This window comes from Triticum dicoccoides, chromosome 5B (genome assembly GCF_002162155.2).
Source record: "Triticum dicoccoides isolate Atlit2015 ecotype Zavitan chromosome 5B, WEW_v2.0, whole genome shotgun sequence".
In the NCBI taxonomy this organism is placed as follows: Eukaryota; Viridiplantae; Streptophyta; class Magnoliopsida; order Poales; family Poaceae; genus Triticum; species Triticum dicoccoides.
This window is the reverse complement of record NC_041389.1, coordinates 453714964-453736000: the sequence shown is the minus strand read 5'-3', so window position 1 is coordinate 453736000 and position 21037 is coordinate 453714964.

Below are 21037 nucleotides of genomic sequence, written 5' to 3'. Positions count from 1 at the left end.
TGTAAACTTGGGAAAAGGTGCAAAAAATTGAACTCCCTTATGGTTAACATTTAACAGGAAAGGAACATCACCTTGATATACAGCTTCTTCAGGCACGAAAAGCATCTCAGGCAACTGACAACTTGGTCCAGGTTGGGGCCGACAAATTCTAGTGCCAAGACCTTCACTGTGCCCAGAATCTGGGTGAAGCTTTGCTGGATGACAGACGGGCATACATCTTCAAAACTAGAAATAATGTTGATATCAAGAATGAGAGGTATAAGGCGACTGTTGTACCTGAAAGTAGTAGTATTTGATAGACGAATAGCCAACCACCACCAATTTCGGCATAGAAATGACATTGATTCTTATTCGACCTTGTTGATCAACTACAAGTAATCTCTCAAGTGAAGGTGTGTCCTCAATGACCATATTGTGGTCCACCTTTTGTGATCTCTCATTGCAGCACCAGCAATAGACATAAATATTCCGTAGAGTCCTGGAGGTGATGTGGAAGGTACTCGACCAATTCATCCCCTGAAGACGAAGTCACTCGAGTGCAGTACAACCGCAGAGCAGGTGCTCCATGTCATCCTTTGGGATGCGGACGGCGACGAGCTCGAGGTGCTTCAGTCGTGGTAGAAAAAGAGCGGATGCGTCATTAAGGGGGAATGGAAGTTCATGAACTTGGCGAGGCGCAGCGTGGGCACGAAGCGGAGCGCGGAAGTTGGCAGCGAGTGCATATGCCCATCATTAAAACTAAGCTTCTCGAGCTGATCTATGACGGGGGATCGGAACCACTCGTCAAGCTTGGCTCGGTCCTTGCCATTGGAATGAAACTTTCCCGTGATAAGGCCTCTAATTGGGCCATGGTGACTGCCGAGGATCTGGGAGAACGCATCCAAGCTTTTGCGATAGCCATGGCAGAGCTTGTGGGCGTCGAGGAGGTCGATAGGGGTGAGGAGCCATAGGGGGCGCCAACACCGGGAAAGGGCGGCTGTCCTCGCCCCATATTTGATTGGGAGGAGGGATATGATGACTCTGAACATATAATCGGGGATGTTGCTGATGAAGTCTAGGCCTGTTGGAGTCGCTTCGGTTCTTTCTCGACCCTCCTCCACTTGTTGGCAGCCTCGTTCTCCACCTCAGCGGCGGCGGCAGAAACCACTGTCTCCATATTCACGAGGTGCTCAAGTGCACTTTGAGGATTGAGAGCGGCGTCGAGGATGTGGGCGGAGAGAGAGGATTGTGTGTGTGGCAAGGATGGGGGGTGCCGCCGCTCGGGTGCGCCATTAATACAGACCAGTGGGAGCGAGGCGAGTGGCGGTCAAAGGCTGTCTCGCTTCCCGGCGAGCCTGCGGTGGACTTCTGACATTCTTATACCATCATTTCGCAGAGCGAGGCGGACGCGCCATTAATATGGAGGAGTGGAAGCAAGGTAGGTGGCGGTCAAAGGGCCGGCTCGCCTCCCAGTGAGCCTGCGCGACGGACTGCTGGCACGCCTACTGTCATTTCACACAGCTACTAGCACGCCTGTACGGTGAGTGCATAGCGAACACGCGCATGAATTAGATAGTGGTGGTGATTTTAGTTGCAAAAATTAGATAGTGCTAGTGATTTTTAGCTGCATATTTTGACAAAACGCAGTGTCTCTTGGATTAGCACCAAAGTGGCTTTAATTTGCATACCGTATTCAATTTGAACCGTTTGCGTTGAAGAGATGCACAAATCCTGTGTTGAATAGCTCACACGCTTCCCGGTGAGCCTCTTGGTCAGACTGCGCACTGGACTGTGCTCGCACGCCTCCTGTTCAATCAAGCAGCTGTCTGCACGGCACCTCCTATAGCCATTAAAACCAAGACACATGGCATCACGTAAATGGTTAATAGAACGCACATGATTTGAATTATACAAACGTTTGAGATATTAAAGTGGCAGGTATTTGTTTCAAAATGCCTTTGTTGGTTGTTATTCGAGTGCGCCTTCTCTCAAAATGGACACCAAAAACACCACAACATGTCGGGTGCCATTCCATGATAGCATGCCAAGTTTATGAATTTTAGACGAGTTTTGGATTTACTAGAATTTAAAAACAAAGTATCCCAATATTTTGCCGGCAATCAACGGTGTCCTGGTGTTTGAAATTCATTCTCATTTCTTGCATGGGACCTAAGCATGCACCCAAGGACACGAATTTGATTTTCTAACCAATTTATATGCACTGGACCATGTGCATGTAGTTCAAATTTGAATCATGCACATAAATGCATCGGAAACTCAATTAATGCATAAAATGTCCAAACGAACCCCGAAAAATCCCAAAAATTGACACAACACTCCTGTTGTTCTCTGTTGACACTAGAAATTTTTTGAAAGAAATAAGAGGTAGCATATATCGTTTCGTCCCCAAAGGTGGGAAATTTCCTACCGAAACCATCAGGCTTGTTGTGAGAAGCTCTGGTTTGTGAGAAGCATATCCCCAAACCTGCCCCAAATGGGACAAAAAATTTACCATGGCATGTTGATGCCGCTCCATGATAGCATGCCAAGTTTCATGAATTTCAGACGAGTTTTGGACTTATTAGAATTTGAAAACAAGGAATCTCAATGTCTGCGACCGAGTGACGGTGGCATGGTGTTTAACATTCGTTCCCATTTCCTGCATGGGACCTAAGCATGCAACCATGGACACATATTTGAATTTTCAACCAATTTATATGCATTAGAGCATATGCCTGTAGTTCAAATTTAAATTATGCACATGAATGCATAGAAAACTCAGTTAATGCATAAAAATGTCCAAACGAACCCCGAAAAATCCCAAAAATTGACACAACACTCGTGTTGTTCTATGTTGACACTAGAAATTTTTTGAAAGCAATAAGAGGCAGCGGATATCGTTTCATCCTGAAAGGTTGGACGTTCCCTACCGAAACCATCAGGCTTGTTGTGAGAAGCTCTGGTTTGTGAGAAGCATATCCCCAAACCTGCCCCAAATGAGACAAAAAATTTATCATGGCATGTTGATGCCGCTCCATGATAGCATGCCAAATTTCATGAATTTTAGACGAGTTTTGCATTTACTAGAATTTAAAAACCAAGTATCTCAATGTTTGCGGTCGAGTGATGGTGGCAGGGTGTTTAACATTCATTCCCATTTCTTGCATGGGACCTAATTAAGCATGCAATCAAGGACATAGATTTGAATTTTCAACCAATTTATATGCATTAGAGCATGTGCCTGTGGCTCACATTTGAATTATGCACATGAATGCATAGAAACTCAGTTAATGTATAAAAATGTCGAAGCGAACCCCCAAAAATCCCAAAAAATTGACACAACACTCCTGTTGTTCTATGTTGACACTAGGAAAAAATTGAAATCGGGAAGAGGCAATGGATATCATTTCGTCTAGAAAGGTGAAACGTTCCCTACCGAAATCATCGGGCTTGTTGTGAGAGGCTCTGGTTTGTGACAAGCATATCCCCAAACCTGCTCCAAATGGGACAAAAAAATTACCATGACATGTTGATGCCGCTCCATGACAGTATACCAACTTTCATGAATTTCAGACGAGCTTTGGATTTACTAGAATTTAAAAACCAGGCATCTCAATGTTTGGGGCCAAGTGACGGTGGCAGGGTGTTTGACATTCATTCTTATTTCTTGCATGGGACCTAAGCATGCAACCAAGGACACAGATTTGAATTTTCAACTAATTTATATGCATTAGAGCATGTGCATGTAGTTCAAATTTGAATTATGCACATGAATGCATAGAAAATTTAGTTAATGTATAAAAATGTCCAAGTGAACCCCGAGAAATCCCAAAAATTGACACAACACTCCTATTGTTCTATGTTGACACTAGGAAAAAAAATTGAAATCGAGAAGATGCAACGGATATCGTTTCGTCCAGAAAGGTGAAACGTTCCCTACCGAAACCATTACACTTGTTGTGAGAAGCTTTGGTTTATGAGAAGCTTATACCCAAACCTGCCCCTAATGGGACAAAAAAATTACCATGGCATGTTCATACTGCTCCATGATAGCATCCCAAGTCTCATGAATTTCGGACGCCTTTTGGATTTACTAGAATTACAAAAGTAAGTACATCGACGTTGCCGGAGAGCCACGGTGCCGTGGTGTTTGAAACTCATCCCCATTTCTTGCATGGGACGTAAGCATAAACCCATGGACACATATATGATTTTACAACCCATGTTGGTGCACCGAAGCATGTGCATGTAGTTTAATTTTGAATTATGCGCCTGAAATGGCTAGAAAACCAATTTAATGTATAAAATGTCCAAATGAACCCTGAATAATTCCAATTCTTTTATGACACACATATAGTTGCATGTTCACTGCAGATAAAAGGTCTAGCAATTCAAACACCGTCCATTGCTGCTGTGACCCCATTATGTAATTCAAATCAAGAAGAAAAATCAAGTAGATCCCGCAAAGTTTATTATAACCAACCGTGTGAGATGCAGCACAAAATATTTTGGAGCATCGTCGGAGTATAGTACGCATACGCCTTACGCGAGAAGGTGCGACGGCTACAGTCCACATCCCGCCCTGAATAAGGGACCGTGTCTGATGGCACTTTGCGCGCCAGTTTTTTCGCTGAAGCGATTCCAAATTTTTGGCTTTCACGGAAATATCTACCTCCCCGCCCCCTCCCCCTTACCAAAATCCACATGTCCCCTGTTTCCGCCTTCCTTTCCAAGTTGAAACCTTCACTCCTTGCTTGGAGCGCCACCTCCTCGCCGGCGACCCTCCTTCACGCTGCTCGGCATCGCCTATCCATGCAGGTAATCCACACCCGACCCCCATCCTCCTCCTCCTTCCACATCCCACATGCCCCGACCGCCGGCGCGAGCGCGACACCTTCCACCAAAATCACTGACCCCTCCACTAAATAAGCGCTGCCCTAAGCCATGGTGCACACAGTATAGCCAGGATCTCAAGGAGCATTTCGCAGCGGAGAAGCAAATTGCGGCCGCACGCGCGAATGAGGTCGCGATGGCTGCCATTCGTGCCGAACCCCAGATCTTGGAGGAGCACCTCGCCATCGAGGCCACCGTCGAAGCCTTGCACGCTGACGTGGCGGCATGGTTGGCTTCTTTAAACGACAGTTTGTGGCATTTTCTTGAGGCCACCATCGGTGCCTTCGATGAAGACTACAAGTTTTTTTTGAGCGCGCACGTGCTTACCTCATCTGGAGAGCCAGCGGGTTGGTGCCCGGAGCAGCTCAGGCAACTCACGACTACGACGAGGGCACCCATGATGCGGAAGCCTCGCCCTCTTCCATGTCCAAGGAGCCAATCGTCATTGATATCTCCGACAATGAGTAGCTTGTCTTATTAGCTCACTATAAGGACCCATGTTTGCTAGCTACTTCCTTTCCTTAACAAATTCTAGTGATTTATGCTATCTACTTTTACCATGGAATCTTTTGCTCTAGTGTATATGTTCTATATGTCGTCCAATGTGGTGTTTAGTTAACTGTTTGGTTCAACTCTGCAAATGTGATGTTCAATTCTTCAGTGTGCAATTTTCCAAGTTGTCAAGCATGCTTGGTTTGGTTAACTGCCTGATCTTCTATTAGGAGTATGTTATATTGTGCAATGTGGTGCTCAGTTAATGTTTGGTTCATTTGTTGTGGTGTTTAGTTAACTGTTTGGTTCAATTCTGCAATGCGATTGTCAATTATTGTGTGTGCATTCTGTTATTGTATACCATGTGAGAAATAAATCAAATTTGGTTGTACTAAATACATGAGAAACACATACAATTGCTATATTCCCAAGTTGTTAAGCATGCTTGGTTTGGTTAACTGTCTGATCTTCTATTAAGAGTATTTTATATTGTGCAATGTGGTGCTCAGTTAATGTTTGGTTCATTTGTTGTGTTGTTTAGTTAACTGCTTGGTTCAATTATGCAATGTGATGTTCAATTGTTGTGGCTGCATTCTGTTATTGTATACCATGTGAGGAATAAATCAAATTTGGCTGCACTTAATACATGAGAAACATATACAAGTGCTATATTTCCTAATTCTTAATCATGCTTAGTTTGGATAAATGAGTTTTCCATGTGGCTTGATAATTTGATGAATCTGCAATGTGCTTATTTTTCATCAACATATTTTCTATACCACTATATAGTGTGCCAATAGCTTCAAATATTAGTCGTTGGATATGCCCATTCAACAGTCAAGAGATGGCAAATCCGAGCATTATCATCCGTTGGATATAGTTTTTAACTCATAGGATACTGCCACGTGGCCTTCTAATTGAAAACCCAACTCTACCATCTCATGTGTTCTAGAAGTATCTATCCACATGCTTATCAGATACTCTAATAAAAAGAGGCTAGAACAATCTGGATTCTAGAGAGGTAAGAACCAAGTTGGATCTTGTCCAGTACGATTCTAGAAAAGGAAATACATATTCAAATGTATTTTTCCATGCTTTTTATATGTATTTAAATGACGTGCAAAGCACATACAATTTACTAGTACTGATAGCATGCGAACCCTTACTTAACTTGATGACTAACTACCTTATATGTATTGCAGGGAAACAATGGGAAGCAGTGAGGTTTACAAGATGGTACTAACTATTATGCCTTGCCTTTGTTTATTCCTTTGTCCCATTTCCAATATAGAGAAGATATTTATGCACATCCTTATTTTCAGGCCTTTCCAAAGCAGTTCATTGATGATTACCTCTCAAACCACCTCTATGGTCAGGAGGCGTGAAATTTTTTCATACAACACCCACGGTTCAATATTGAAGTATTCCTGAAGAGGACGAAGGATGGATGGTAAATCATCCACATGCACTGGCCTGAAGTTGCAAAGACCTTCAACATGAATGAAGGCTCAATATTCGCCTTCCGCTTCAACAGTTTTCGAGATGAGATGCATATATCTATGTACCGTCTATGAAGCTAATTTCGAAAGGTTCTAGATGTTGCATGTGAAACTTGATGCTGGTGCAGTTGTGTAATGGGTAGCTGAGTGCTGAAGCTATATCATGTTGTACTCGGATGTATTTCAATTATGAAAACATGCTTCCTTAATATAGAAATGAAATATATTATGTGCTTAATATGAATGTCAATTAGATTAATAAATAGGTTATTAATAATAGGGTAATTAGCCTGCTAATTGGCCAATTAGCCTGCTAATTGGGTTTTCCTATTGAAACGATTATTGAGAAAACACCGTGGGCGATGACCTCAGGCAACGCACATGGTTTCTAGGAATAAACCGTGTTGGATCAATGAACAATCACATACGGCATTCTCTTGAAAACTGTTTGCGTTACGCCACCTTACGCAAATGCTTTCCTTGGAGTGACTGTGTGGGATGTATATACGATTGAAAGCGTTTAGCGGGGACTGACTGTGTGGGATGTACTTACGATCGGAAACAATTTCACCTGTATAATTGTATTTTTTAGCACTACTGTATGTATAACTGTATTTGGTCGCTCGCCGGTCGCACACGACCTCATTTTGCTGAGCGTGTGTGCCAGGAGGGCATATCCCCGATGGTTTCTGAGTCGTGTGGGAAGGACTCCCCTATCGCAGTCACTCACTAGGTGACGGTTTCGAACAGCGTCACGGAGAGGGTGAGGGAGTCCTGGACTAGGGGGTGTCCGCATAGCCGAACTACCATCATCAGCCGGACTCCAAGACTATGAAGATACAACATTGAAGACTTCGTCCCGTGTCCGGATGAGACTTTCCTTGGCGTGGAAGGCAAGCTTGGCGATACGGATATGTAGATCTCCTACCATTGTAACCGACTCTGTGTAACCCTAGCCCTCTCCGGTGTCTATATAAACCGGATGGCTTTAGTCCATAGGACGAACAACAATCATACCATAGGCTAGCTTCTAGGGTTTAGCCTCCTTGATCTCGTGGTAGATCTACTCTTGTAATACCCACATCATCAATATCAATCAAGTAGGACGTAGGGTTTTACCTCCATCAAGAGGGCCCGAACCTGGGTAAAACATCGTGTCCCTTGTCTCCTGTTACCATCCGCCTAGACGCACAGTTCGGGACCCCCTACCCAAGATCCGCCGGTTTTGACACCGACATTGGTGCTTTCATTGAGAGTTCCTCTGTGTCGTCACCGATAGGCTCGATGGCTTCTTCGATCATCAACAACGACGCAGTCCAGGGTGAGACTTTTCTCCCCGGACAGATCTTCGTATTCGGCGGCTTTGCACTGCGGGCCAATTCGCTTGGCCATCTGGAGCAGATCGAAAGCTACGCCCCTGGCCGTCAGGTCAGATTTGGAAGTTTGAACTTCACGGCTGACATCCACGGAGACTTGATCTTCGATGGATTCGAGCCACAGCCGAGCGCGCCACACTGTCACGATGAGCATGACTTAGCTCTGCAGCCGGACAGTGCCCTGGAGGCCGCACACGAGTCCGCTCTGACCCTCAATTCGGAGCCGGGTGCGCAGATCGAGGATGGGTGGCTAGACACCGCCTCAGGGGCTGCAACCTCTACGGCGATGGAGCCGAATACTGACCTTGTCCCTCATGAAGCTCGTGACTCCGAGGTGCCGGACTCCTCGCCGGACTCCGAACCTCCGGCGCCCCCTCCAATCGAATCCGATTGGGCGCCGATCATGGAGTTCACCGCTGCGGACATCTTTCAACACTCACCTTTAGGAGACATCCTGAGTTCGCTAAAGTATCTCTCGTTATCAGGAGAGACCTGGCCGGACTGCGGCCAGGACGGTTGGGATGCGGACGACGAAAAAATTCAAGGCCCACCCACCACCCACTTAGTAGCCACTGTCGACGATCTAATCGACATGCTAGACTTCGACTCCGAAGACATCGACGGTATGGACGACGATGCCGGAGACGGCCAAGAACCAGCGCCTACTAGGCACTGGAAAGCCACCTCAACTCACGTATACATGGTGGATACACCAAAAGGAAGCGATAACAAGGAACAACGGGACGTGGCGAAGGATAACTCCCCCAATAAACAACCAAAACAGCGACGCAAGCGCCGCCTGAAGTCCCACCTCGATAACAACAGCACCCATAATGACCCAACCTTAGAGCAGGGCGAAGCAGTGGACGACGAACATGCCACCAAGCAACCATCCGAACAGGATGAATTGGACAAGCAACCCATCCCCGGCGAAAACAACAGTCCAGACGATCTCATGCCGGACACATCACCGGAGCATAAGAACCTTCACAAAAGGCTCGTCGCCACTGCAAGAAGTTTGAAGAAGCAAAAGCGGAAGCTCAAAACAGTGGAGGACGCACTCAGAATGAGATGAAGTAAAGTACTCAATACCGCAGATAAATACGACGACAGCCACCAGGCAAAGAGCTACCCGAAGCGCAAGCTGTTGCCCGAATTTGACGAGGAGGCCGTAGAGCCCCCACAGTCAAAAAAGAAAGAGGCTGCCTGGCCGGATAGACGACCAGATGACAGGCTAAGAGCGGCAAGCGGCGCTGCACACAAGCCGGCACACGATCCACATAAGGATCCTCGCAAAAAGGATGGCCCGGTCAGGTCCATCTATGGGCCAAAAAAGAAGACTCCAGGGAGAAACACAACCCGTCGAGCATTTGAAGACAACGGCACACCTAAATACAGGGGCGCCGCACACCCACTATGTTTCACCGATGAGGTACTGGATCATGAATTTCCAGCGGGATTCAAACCCGTAAACATAGAGGCATATGACGGAACAACAGACCCCGGAGTCTGGATTGAGGATTATATCCTACACATACATATGGCCAAAGGAGACGATCTCCATGCCATAAAATACCTACCCCTCAAGCTCAAAGGGCCAGCTCGGCATTGGCTCAAAAGCCTCCCAGAAAATACCATTGGAAGTTGGGAAGAGCTCGAGGATGCGTTTCGAGCAAATTTTCAGGGGACTTATGTCCGTCCTCTGGATGCACACGATTTAAGTCACATAACTCAACAGCCCGGAGAGTCAGCACGCAAATTCTGGAATAGGTTCCTCACCAAAAAGAACCAAATAGTCGACTGTCTGGATGCCGAAGCCTTAGCAGCCTTTAAGCATAACGTCCGAGACGAATGGCTCGCCAGACACCTCGGCCAGGAAAAACCAAGAACAATGGCCGCGCTAACAAGCCTCATGACCCGCTTTTGCGCGGGGGAAGATAGCTGGTTGGCAAGATGCAGCACCAGAGACCCGAGTACATCCGAGGTCAGGGATGGAAATGGAAAATCACGACGCAGAAAAGATCAGCGCCGGAATAAGGAAAAAGGCCCAAATAGCACGGCGGTCAACGCCGGGTTCAAAAGCTCTCGGCCGAATAATAAAACACTACCTCTTAAGGACAACAGTGATGAGCTATCCAACCTAAACAAAATCCTGGATAGGATATGTCAAATCCATAGTACCCCCGGGAAGCCTGCAAACCATACAGTCCGGCCAACTTAACGCCGAACACAAGGGACTCGACACACCAAGCGAAGACGACGAACCCCACAAGCAGCACGCTAGAAAATAGAAGACTTTCCCACTAGAAGTCAAAACAGTGAACTCACTTCATGTGATAATAAGGAAAAATAGTGCGGCACCTGCTAAAACACGCGCCGCACGGTCCACCCCAGCAGAATCCCGAAATTGGATGTTTAAACCAATCACTTTCAACCATCAGGATTACTCCAGAAGTGTTCGAAACGCAGGAGGGACTGCTTTGGTATTGGATCCCATAATCGACGGACTACAATTCACACAAGTCCTAATGGATGGCGGCAGCGATATAAACCTGCTATACCAGGACACCATCCGCAGAATGGGAATAGACCCTACCAAAATTTCGCCATAGCAGCACTTCCTTCAAAGGAGTGACGCCAGGCCTTTACGCCAATTGTACAGGCTCTATACTACTAGAGGTCGTGTTCGGTTCATCCGACAACCTCCGTCGCAAAAAGCTCATTTTCCATATCGCCCCATTCAAAAGTAGCCATCAAGCACTACTGGGACGCGAAGCTTTCGCCCGCTTTAACGCAATACCGCATTACGCGTCTCTTACGCTTAAAATGTCCGGTCCACGCGGCATAATCTCATTATAGGGTAACTCCGAGTGTTCCTCGACCACGGAAAATGTGAGACTGCTTTGACAGCCACACACTAATCCGACCTTGCTGGTCAAAGCCCCTAAAAACAGGTCATTCAGACCTCGGACACGGTTAGGCGAGTCCGGTATAAATAAACAAGGGGCTCCCCAGCCGCATACCTCTTTACAAGGGGCTGCACGTATAAACAATGAGAGCCAATAAAGCTCAACTTTATTCATCTTCCAAATCATACTTTATTTTTAATACATCTTTTGCACGATATTTTTTCCAGACTAAGTTCTTCTCTTTCACAGATGAAGCATGTGCTACACCCGTCCAGGATACAGCACAACGGAGACACAGGCGCAGACGTGCAGCAGGGACCCGTTGCAAGGATTCTTTTCAGATTAAGACCCTGCGTAAACCTTTCTTACTGTCTCTTGTTGATACACATCCCCCGGTTTCCTACCATAACCGAGGAGGAGGCTGGCATTTTGGCATCGGCCGCGTCAGAAGTTCTCGCCCGTACCTGGACACTAGGGGCTTAGGGCATTGTTCTGCCCGCTAGCATAAAGACCAAATACCTCAGGGAGTGTTCGGCGTCTCGAGTTAGGTCTTATATGCATCAGCTCCGAATCATGTCTTTGGTCAAATGTTGGGTTTGCCCGACTCCTGTGTTTTGCTGCCTTACGTTCCGCTCCATCGGCTAACGCGGCACTAGGAGAACTACTGTGATTGTGCCCCGGTTCGGCCGGGCGAGCACCTCAGTAGAGAAAGCCGAAAACTGACTGTCATGATATAGCGAGAGACTGGTCAACCACTCGATCGACTACTGGAATGTTTAGAATTACTCCGCTTTGACGAAGGACCGCTTTCTGGTCAGGCACATACACGCCCCGAGTTCGGAGAGCGCGGTGCCTCTAGGGGCTATATAGTAGCCCCACCATCGAGCTCCTATGGCTAAGTGAAAGTGATAAAGCATTATAGTCCGGTTGCCTAGTTTGCTATGCTATCACCTCCTTCAAAGGACCAAGACGTTGGATTAAGTGTGAAAAAGCGCTTTTTTTGCAAACACCCCGCACCATGTGCGTGGGGGCTGAAGCCAAAGACTGCCATCTTTCAGGTTATACATACATATACGGCCGCACAGGAGATAGTTCAATACTTGAACACACAAGTATAAAAAGCCGTTACATTATAAACATGACCTCACAAATCATACATATCATTTGAACATAACATCTTTCGAGCACTGCAACTCTATTAAACGAGCGCCCTGCAGGACTTCCTCAAAATAGTGCTCGGCGGGTAATCGACTTTTGTCCGAACCCCGGGATGCAACATCGGTGGCATCCATCTGCGCCCAGTATGTCTTAACACGGGCGAGAGCCATCCGTGCACCCTCTATGCATGCCGACCGCTTTATCACCTCGATATGCGGCACCGCCCCAAGGAATTGCTGCAACAAGCCAAAATAACTCTCCGGCTTGGGCCTTTCTGGCCACAGATGAGCCACCACATCCATCATGGCAAGTCCGGACAATCTATTCAGCTCAGCCCACTCCGCCAACCGATCAGTCAACGGAAGTGGATGCTCTGGACTATGGAATTGAGACCAAAAAAGCTCTTCCATTTCGTGATCCTTCTGGCTTTGGAAGTGCACGACTGCGTCCGCCGCACTCGCCGCCAAATCCAGATAAGGATCCTTCGCACCACACAATTGGCCCAACTAAGCATAGATCCGTGAACTTCCTACGCAGCAGAAAGGGCTTTCCAGCCGCAATGTCTCCGGCCTGACGTAGTTCCTCCTTCATAGCCCGCATCGCACTATGGGCATCCTTGACTTTGGCGGCGGCCTTCTTCAGGTCCTCTTGCTCTGCTCGGCGTTCTCTTTCAAGAACCTCATAGCGGTCGGTAGCATCTTTTAATTTCACGGCCATTCCGGCCATCTCCTCCCTGCTTCGGCAATGAGCAGCCTTTTCGGCTTTTAGCTCTTCCGCTGCCTTCGAGGCAGCCGCATCACTTTTCCTAGCTTGCTCCTTGGCTCGAGCAAGCTCTGCTCAAAGGTCTTCCACATCAGCGGCACCATCTGCATCAAGCATACAAATTGTAAGGAACGGGCATTAGCTCCCTTACTAGGTGATCGCGGAGCAACCACCTACCTTGTGACTCGTTAAGTCGTTTATTGACTAGTGCGATGTCCGCATCCGCAACGTCGAGTTGCCGCTTCAGCTCGGCAACTCCATCATTCCGGCTGGCCACCGAACGTTCCGCCACCTGCATAGGAAAGGCGACATTCTATAACTGAGATTATGATCCTCGGCACGCTGTCGCTTTCGACAACATACCAAGTCTCAGGGGCTACTATCTATACAGGGCGCACTCCATGTGCAAAACTGTCAAAAGGTATGTCATTTTTTGTGTACCTCAAACCCCGTCAGCAAACTTCCGACGGCCTCATGCAACCCGCTCTCGGCGGATGAGATCTTTTCAATCACCATACTCATTAATGTGCGGTGATCTTCTGAGATAGACGCCCTCTCGAGCAAATCCTGCAGCTCCACCGGCCGTACTCCAGTGGGTGCCGAGCTCCCCGGCCCGCCGGACTCGGGGAGACCCTCTGTGACGACACCTCAGGGTCGTCCGCCCCGCCCAACGGGGCGGCAGATGGAGGCGTTTCGCTCTCCATCATCTCCGGACGAAGGTCCCCCGAAGATGAGCTCTGCTGAGATGGGCTGAGATACGAACTACAAGGTGAAAACTTCGGTTACCCTTAGAAATAAAGTAGGGGTGTCCCCTATTACAAAATTCCCCCTTTTTACTTACGGCTCGCTGGAGGGCTGATTCCTCTGGGGAGACTATGCGACCGGGGCTCTTCCCGGCACAGGACCTTCCGGTGCAGATTTCTTTCCCCGCTTTGAGGCCTTGACCTCCGGGTCTTCGGAAGCGGTCCTCTTCTCCCCCTGGAGGGAGGGATTCTCGATCCCCCCTTACTGAAAGCCTCCTTGGCAGAGGTGGTAGTTTCCCTGTGCCCCCCTTCGCCCTCCTCCGAAGGTGCAACCTCCAACATTTTGATTAACACGGGATCCGGCGTGGTCTCAAGGAGGGGGGCCGGACACCGTGTCAGTTTTGCTTGCGCTATCCACTCCTGTCCAAGGGATAGCTGGTTAAAAGGCAAGCCCATAATAAATAAATGGACAATGTGTCCGGACACAGGGCTACTTACTTGAGTATCCGGGCGATTGCAGCTTAGGCCAGCGTCCTCGGTCAAGTCCGGACGCACCCCTTGTGATCCGAAGAACAGTTTGTACATCTCCACGGGTGTCAAACCCATGAAGTGTTGGAGAGCTCGTGGCCCCTCCGGATTAAATTCCCACAGGCGGAGGGGGCGACGTTTGCAGGGCAGAAGGCGCCGAATCAGCATAACCTGTGCCACTACGACTAGATTGATCTCCCTTTCTTGGAGGTCTCGAATCCGGCCCTGCAACAGGGGTACGTCTTTGGACGGCCCCCAGTCAAGCCCTTTGTTGACCCATGACATCAGCCGCTGTGGAGGGCCCGGGCGAAAGGTGGGCGGCGGCCTCGCCTGCTGCCCCTGGGAGCGGTGATATAGAACCACTCCTGTTGCCACAAGCCGAGCTCCTCCTGAAAAGAGCCCTCAGGCCATGGAGCATCGGCCCTCTTGCTTATAACCGCCCCTCCGCACTCTGCCTGACGCCCCTCAATCATCTTCGGATCCACGTTGAAGGTTTTGAGCCACAAGCCGAAGTGAGGGGTAGTGCGGAGGAAGGCTTTGCAGACGACAATGAATGATGAGATGTGGAGGATGGACTCCGGAGCCAAGTCATGGAATTCCAGCCCATAGTAAAACATGAGCCCCCTCACGAAGGGATCCATCGGGAAGCCTAAACCCCGACGGAGGTGAGACACGAACACGACACTCTCACCGGGCTCAGGAGTAGGAATAACTTGCCCTCGGGCAGGCAACCTATGCGAAATCTCGTAGGTTAAGTACTTGGCGTCTCTCAGCTTTAGCACGTCCTCTTCCATGATGGAGGAGGGCATCCACCGGCCTCGTAGGTTGGAGCCGGACATTGTCGAAGGTCGAAAGTACCTGAATCTGGAGCCCTGGGTGTTGGAACTCGGGGCGAGGGGCGGATTCGATTGAGGATTGAAGAAAAAGAACGGGCCTTGGTCTCATTATAAAGAGGGAGAATACCAAGAGCCGTCCCCGTGACCGTTTGGAACCCGCCTTCGATGGAGGGGGCGTGGCAACGGGCGCGGTTGGGTTACCCACGTCCGTATTGATGAGAATCCCGGAATAAGGGGAACAAAATCTCTGCTTCGACAGGACGTGCCAAGGAAACCGCCTCGCTAAATGCGCGGAGGTGGTATAATAAAAACGACTCGAGTAAAGGCTTGGTTGTGGTGTGACGTTACTCCATGAAATATGTCAGCAGATTGAACTTGTGTAAATATTATTCTCTCTACGGTGGTATGTGGAATTTATTTTGCAGAGCCGGACACTATCCTGGTGTTCACAATCTTCTATAAATTATTCGGAGGAGGAACCCGCCTTGCAATGTCGAAGACAATATGCGCGCCGGACTCGTCGTCATTGAAGCCTAGTTCAGGGGCTACTGAGGGAGTCCTGGACTAGGGGGTGTCCGGATAACCGAACTACCATCATCAGCCGGACTCCAAGACTATGAAGATACAAGATTGAAGACTTTGTCCCGTGTCCGGATGGGACTTTCCTTGGCGTGGAAGGCAAGCTTGGCGATACGGATATGTAGATCTCCTACCATTGTAACCGACTCTGTGTAACCCTAGCCCTCTCCGGTGTCTATATAAACCGGATGGCTTTAGTCCATAGGACGAACAACAATAATACCATAGGCTAGCTTCTAGGGTTTAGCCTCCTTGATCTCGTGGTAGATCTACTCTTGTAATACCCACATCATCAATATCAATCAAGCAGGACGTAGGGTTTTACCTCCATCAAGAGGGCCCGAACCTGGGTAAAACATCGTGTCCCTTGTCTCCTGTTACCATCCGCCTAGACGCACAGTTCGGGACCCCCTACCCGAGATCCACCGGTTTTGACACCGACAAAGGGGTTAAAAACCGTTTGTATAGCGCTGACGCGTACCATTGGATGGGAAGGTGGGCGCGGGGGGGGGGGAGAGGGGTATTTTAGGACCCTAATTGAGATTTAACGTCACATGGGAAGGTGGGCATGCGGGAGGGGGCACCGAACGAAACATTTGTAAGGGGACGTTTCATTAGGTTCTCGAGCGTTCGCTCCAATAGATTCTTGCGCGACCCCAGTTGGCCTTGGGGCAGTTCACTTTATTTGCAAAAAATACCACTAACTAATTTGCCATTTCAAAATAATAGATGCAAAGTAAATTGAAAAAAATGCCATGTTTTGCTAACCAAAACTTAGTGAAATTGCCATGAAATTATATGAAACACTATTAAAACATTACAATTGCCATGTAACCAAGAAGGTATGATTACAATTTTGTTATGATTTTGAAGGAGCCAAAATGCCTAATTTTACCATGTGAACAAGTAAAAATAAAATAGGACATTTACATTTTCCCCCCAATCTTGCCACAGTCTCATCTTTACCCCTAAAAGAAACAAGTGCTCAATTTTGCCCCTCTTTCGTCTGGTGCCGTTTCAGAAATAGGGGCAAACTTGTCCCAAAATTGTCCCAAAATTGTTCTAAAAACGGTCAAACCACTTTGACTGGACGAAAACGACGCCGAGGGGTATTTCTGAAACGGCACCAGACGGAAGAGGGGCAAATTTGAGCACATGCTTTTTTTAGGGGTAAAGATGAGACTGGGGCAAGATTAGGGGGGAAATGGAATTGACCCAAATAAAATTGTCTATAATTACCGTGGTATGGGAAAAAATATCTACAATTTCCCATGGACACATGGCAAGAATATGTATTCATACAAAAAAATAAGAATTGCCATGTTATGCCAAATAAATTTGCCATAGCGTATATAATGAATCGCCATGCTCTAACAATTTTTTATCCCATGGTGTAAATAAAAAAATTAACATGCTACCAACAAAAACTTGCCAGGGTCTAACTGAAATTTTTGCCATTGTCTAAATATTGAAAATTACCATGCTACCGACAAAAAACTTGCCATGGTCTAACTGAAAATTTTGTCATGATCTAAACATTGAAATTGTCATGCTACCCACAAAAAACTTGATGTGGTCTAAATATTGAAACAACCATGCTACTTACAAAAAGTTACCATGGTCTAAATAATTAAACTTTCATGGTACATACAATAGAACAATCATGGTGTAACTAAATTAAAATGTCATGGTCAAGTTGAAAAAATTGCCATTGTGTGTAAAAATTGTTTACCATAGACACGACAATTTTGTGAAATGATGAATGACAAAAATAAACATGGTGTGTGAAAATTATTTACCCAGGACACATGGCATTTTCGAAATGATGAATGGAAAAATGCCATGTAGTTTAGTGTTTTTGGGGGGGGGGAATCAAAACAATTGCCATGACCATTTGTACCTAATGCAAAAAAAATTGCCATGTAAAGTGTTTTCATGCAAATTTTTGATGTGTATAAAATATTGTTATTTTAGCATATCTTGCCACCCCCTAGTGAAAAAGAGTTAAAAAAAGACATGGATATCTTCGAAACGTCAGATTTTTAGGCATGGCAAATCAAATAGTTTTTCTTGGCAAATTATGTTTCTTGAGGATGGCAGGTTTATTTGACGAGCATGGCAAATTTACCACAATCCATTTATTTTATTTTTCCCAAGAAAAAAAATTGACGTGTTTACAAAGTATGTCATACTTGTATATCCAGGGAACGTCTGATATTTAGGCATGGCAAATCGAACACTTTTCTTGGCAAATTGTGTTTGTGAAGGATTTGGAGTTAGTGGGATTTGAACCGAGGTCTCCCCTGTGCAAGTTATAGGCCCTAGCGGTGCGATGGGTGATGAAGCTATGTACCTAGGGTAGGGTCCTGGACCTGTCCAAACTACCTACCCAAGGACATCTCTAGAAGAAACCACCTGTCAATTGACTCAGAAGTGTTCCACTCGATAGACTCGAAGACACTCGACCATGAAGCTAACCACTCGACCATGAAGCCATCCACTCGACAGTCAGGAGACCTAAAGTCACTCTGCACGCCAACGGTCGGTCATTAAGTAGCTTTTATGGTCATCATAGCACTTTATGTGTAGCGTTACCAGTAACGCCCAATCTTAATGTATCTTAAACCCTGCATAACCGAGGGCCGGAGGGGTCTGGCGGACTCTATATAAGCCACCCCCTCCTTAGTGTAAAGGGTTCGCACCCCTGTAACTCATACACATATAATCCAGTCGACCGCCTCCGGGCTCCGAGACGTAGGGCTGTTACTTCCTCCGAGAAGGGCCTGAACTCGTAAACCCCTTGTGTATACAACTACTGCATAGCTAGGATCTTGCCTCTCCATACCTACCCCCCTACACTACTGTCAGACTTAGAACCACGACAGTTGGCGCCCACCGTGGGGCAGGTGTCTTAGCGACTTATTGGAGAAGTTGCGATTTTTTTCGATCTCCTTTATCATGGTTTCAGGCGGAGTTTTGGTTGAGGGCCGCGAGATCCATCTCGGCGCGCTCACGTTCATCGCCGACGACTCTGCTTGGCTTTAGGAGGCTCCGCTCGACATCGACGCGCTCCCAGTCTGCGGAGCGACGCACTTTTGTGCGTGCGTCCGCGGCGTCCTCCTGCGGCAACCGTCGACCCAGTATCGGTCGGTCCTTGTGTCGTCCTCCCTCCCTGTTTCCCGCCGGCGCAAGCGTTCCGGTCGGTCGAGGCTTCCGCGGTGGGTGAGGCACGCGGTGGCTCGCCAGTCGGCCACCCCCCAAGTCGCGGCAATCGAGCCTGACGAATCTCTCTACGACCTGTTCGACTGGCTCCGCAGAGACTGCATCCGAGTGCGACAGCAGTGATCCAGCGGTGGTGGTTCTGATGGTCGATGGACCACGCGGTCCTCCCGGTTTTCCCGACGCCGACAGAGGCGACGGCGGAGGCGATCCGTCGCATGCCCATGAAGAGTATCTTCCCGAGCCCCTCACTTCGCTGCAGAGGGAAGATCTTCGCCGCCGGAACATGGATGCACTACACACTCCTATCATTGGAGAAACCCCCGAGGCTCGTGCCTTAGAGGACGCGCGCTTGGCCAACTTGGCTGAGCGCACTCGACTAGAGAACCTCCAGTGAGCACTCGACGAGCGTGCGCGGCAACGGGTTCCAGAATCCAATCGACGTCAACTCTTTCCACCATCGACTCAGGTATATCAAACTCCGATTCAGAATTTAGCAGCTGCAGCCCGAATAGCAGAGTCGATTCAGCTTTCCCAGTCAGAGGCTGGCAGAGGCCTGTTGCAGATCAGAGATTTACTCCGGGCAGCCGGAGATCAGAATTTAGCTGTATCGCAGTCGCGGAATAGGACTCACAGCAGATCCGTAGCTGCAAATACAGTCCAGTCGGCTCATAGCCCCAGATCGCCCCCGAGGTGTGAGGGGCGTGGAGACCGGCATGATCAGTACAAGAACCGTGAGCAGTATGATCACCGAATCGATCGTGATGATCGATGTCGAGTGCCCACTCCTCCCCCAAGGGGTGGATCGTACGCGCCTCGACAACAGGATGATAGACGCCATCACGGTGTTGGGCGAAGGATTCTAGTCGACCCCAGAGAACCAGGTTGATGTGAGATCCATTATCGTTCAAGGTCTGGTCGACAGGAACAGAGCTCACCGAGAGGGTCACAATAGAGATGTACCCACCAGCAGCAGAGTACATGTCTTAGGACCAGAGTGTTTCAGCAGAGCCATCAGGGTCGCGGTGATTCCTCCCAACTTCAGGTTGGCGACTAGAGTCAGTAAGTTCACTGGTGAGTCCAAGCCTGATACTTGGCTTGAAGACTACCGAGTGGCTGTTCAGATTGGCGGCGGCAATGATGAGGTGGCCATGAAACATCTGCCTCTTATGTTGGAGGGCTCGACCAGAGCATGGTTGAATTAGTTAGCACCCAGCAGCATTTACACTTGGGAAGATCTTTCCCGAGTGTTTGTCAGAACGTTTGAGGGAACTTGCAAGCGACCAGCAGGACTGACAGAGCTGCAATCTTGTGTGCAGAAGTCGAATGAGACTTTGAGAGATTACATCCAGAGATGGATCAAGTTGCATCACATGGTAGAAAATGTATCTGATCACCAGGCAGTGTGTGCCTTCAAGGAAGGCGTCAAGTACAGAGAGCTAAACCTGAAATTTGGTCGAACCAGAGACATGTCTCTGAGTCGAATGATGGAGATATCCACCAAGTATGCCAATGGTAAAGAAGAGGATCGGCTCCAGAGTGGCAAGCACAAGTCAGTCGCCCACGAAACCGGAGGAGGGAACTCCAGTCGGAAGCAGAAGCGGAAAGCCAAGCCAGCTGCTCCTGGAGAAGCCTTGGCCATGACTCAAGGAAAGTTTGAAGGGAATCCCAAAGGGTCTTGGAACCCTAAGAAGGTGAAAGACAAGGAAGGACATGACGTGATGGATTTGCCATGCCACATCCACACGAAAAAAGATGAGAAGGGTAAATTCATTTACCCGAAACATACCACTCGACAGTGTCGGCTCTTGATCCAGCAATTCCAGGGGAAACAGCCCAAAGATAAGGAAAAGGAGTCAGACAAAGTTGAAGACAAAGAGGATAGTGATGATGGATATCCCCAGGTCAATTCCACCCTGATGATTTTTGCTGACGTTGTAAGCAAAACTCGACTGAAAGTTATCAACCGAGAAGTGAATATGGTTGCTCCGGCGACACCCAGTTATCTGAAATGGTCTCATACTGCCATCACATTCGACCAGTCTGATCACCCGACACACATAG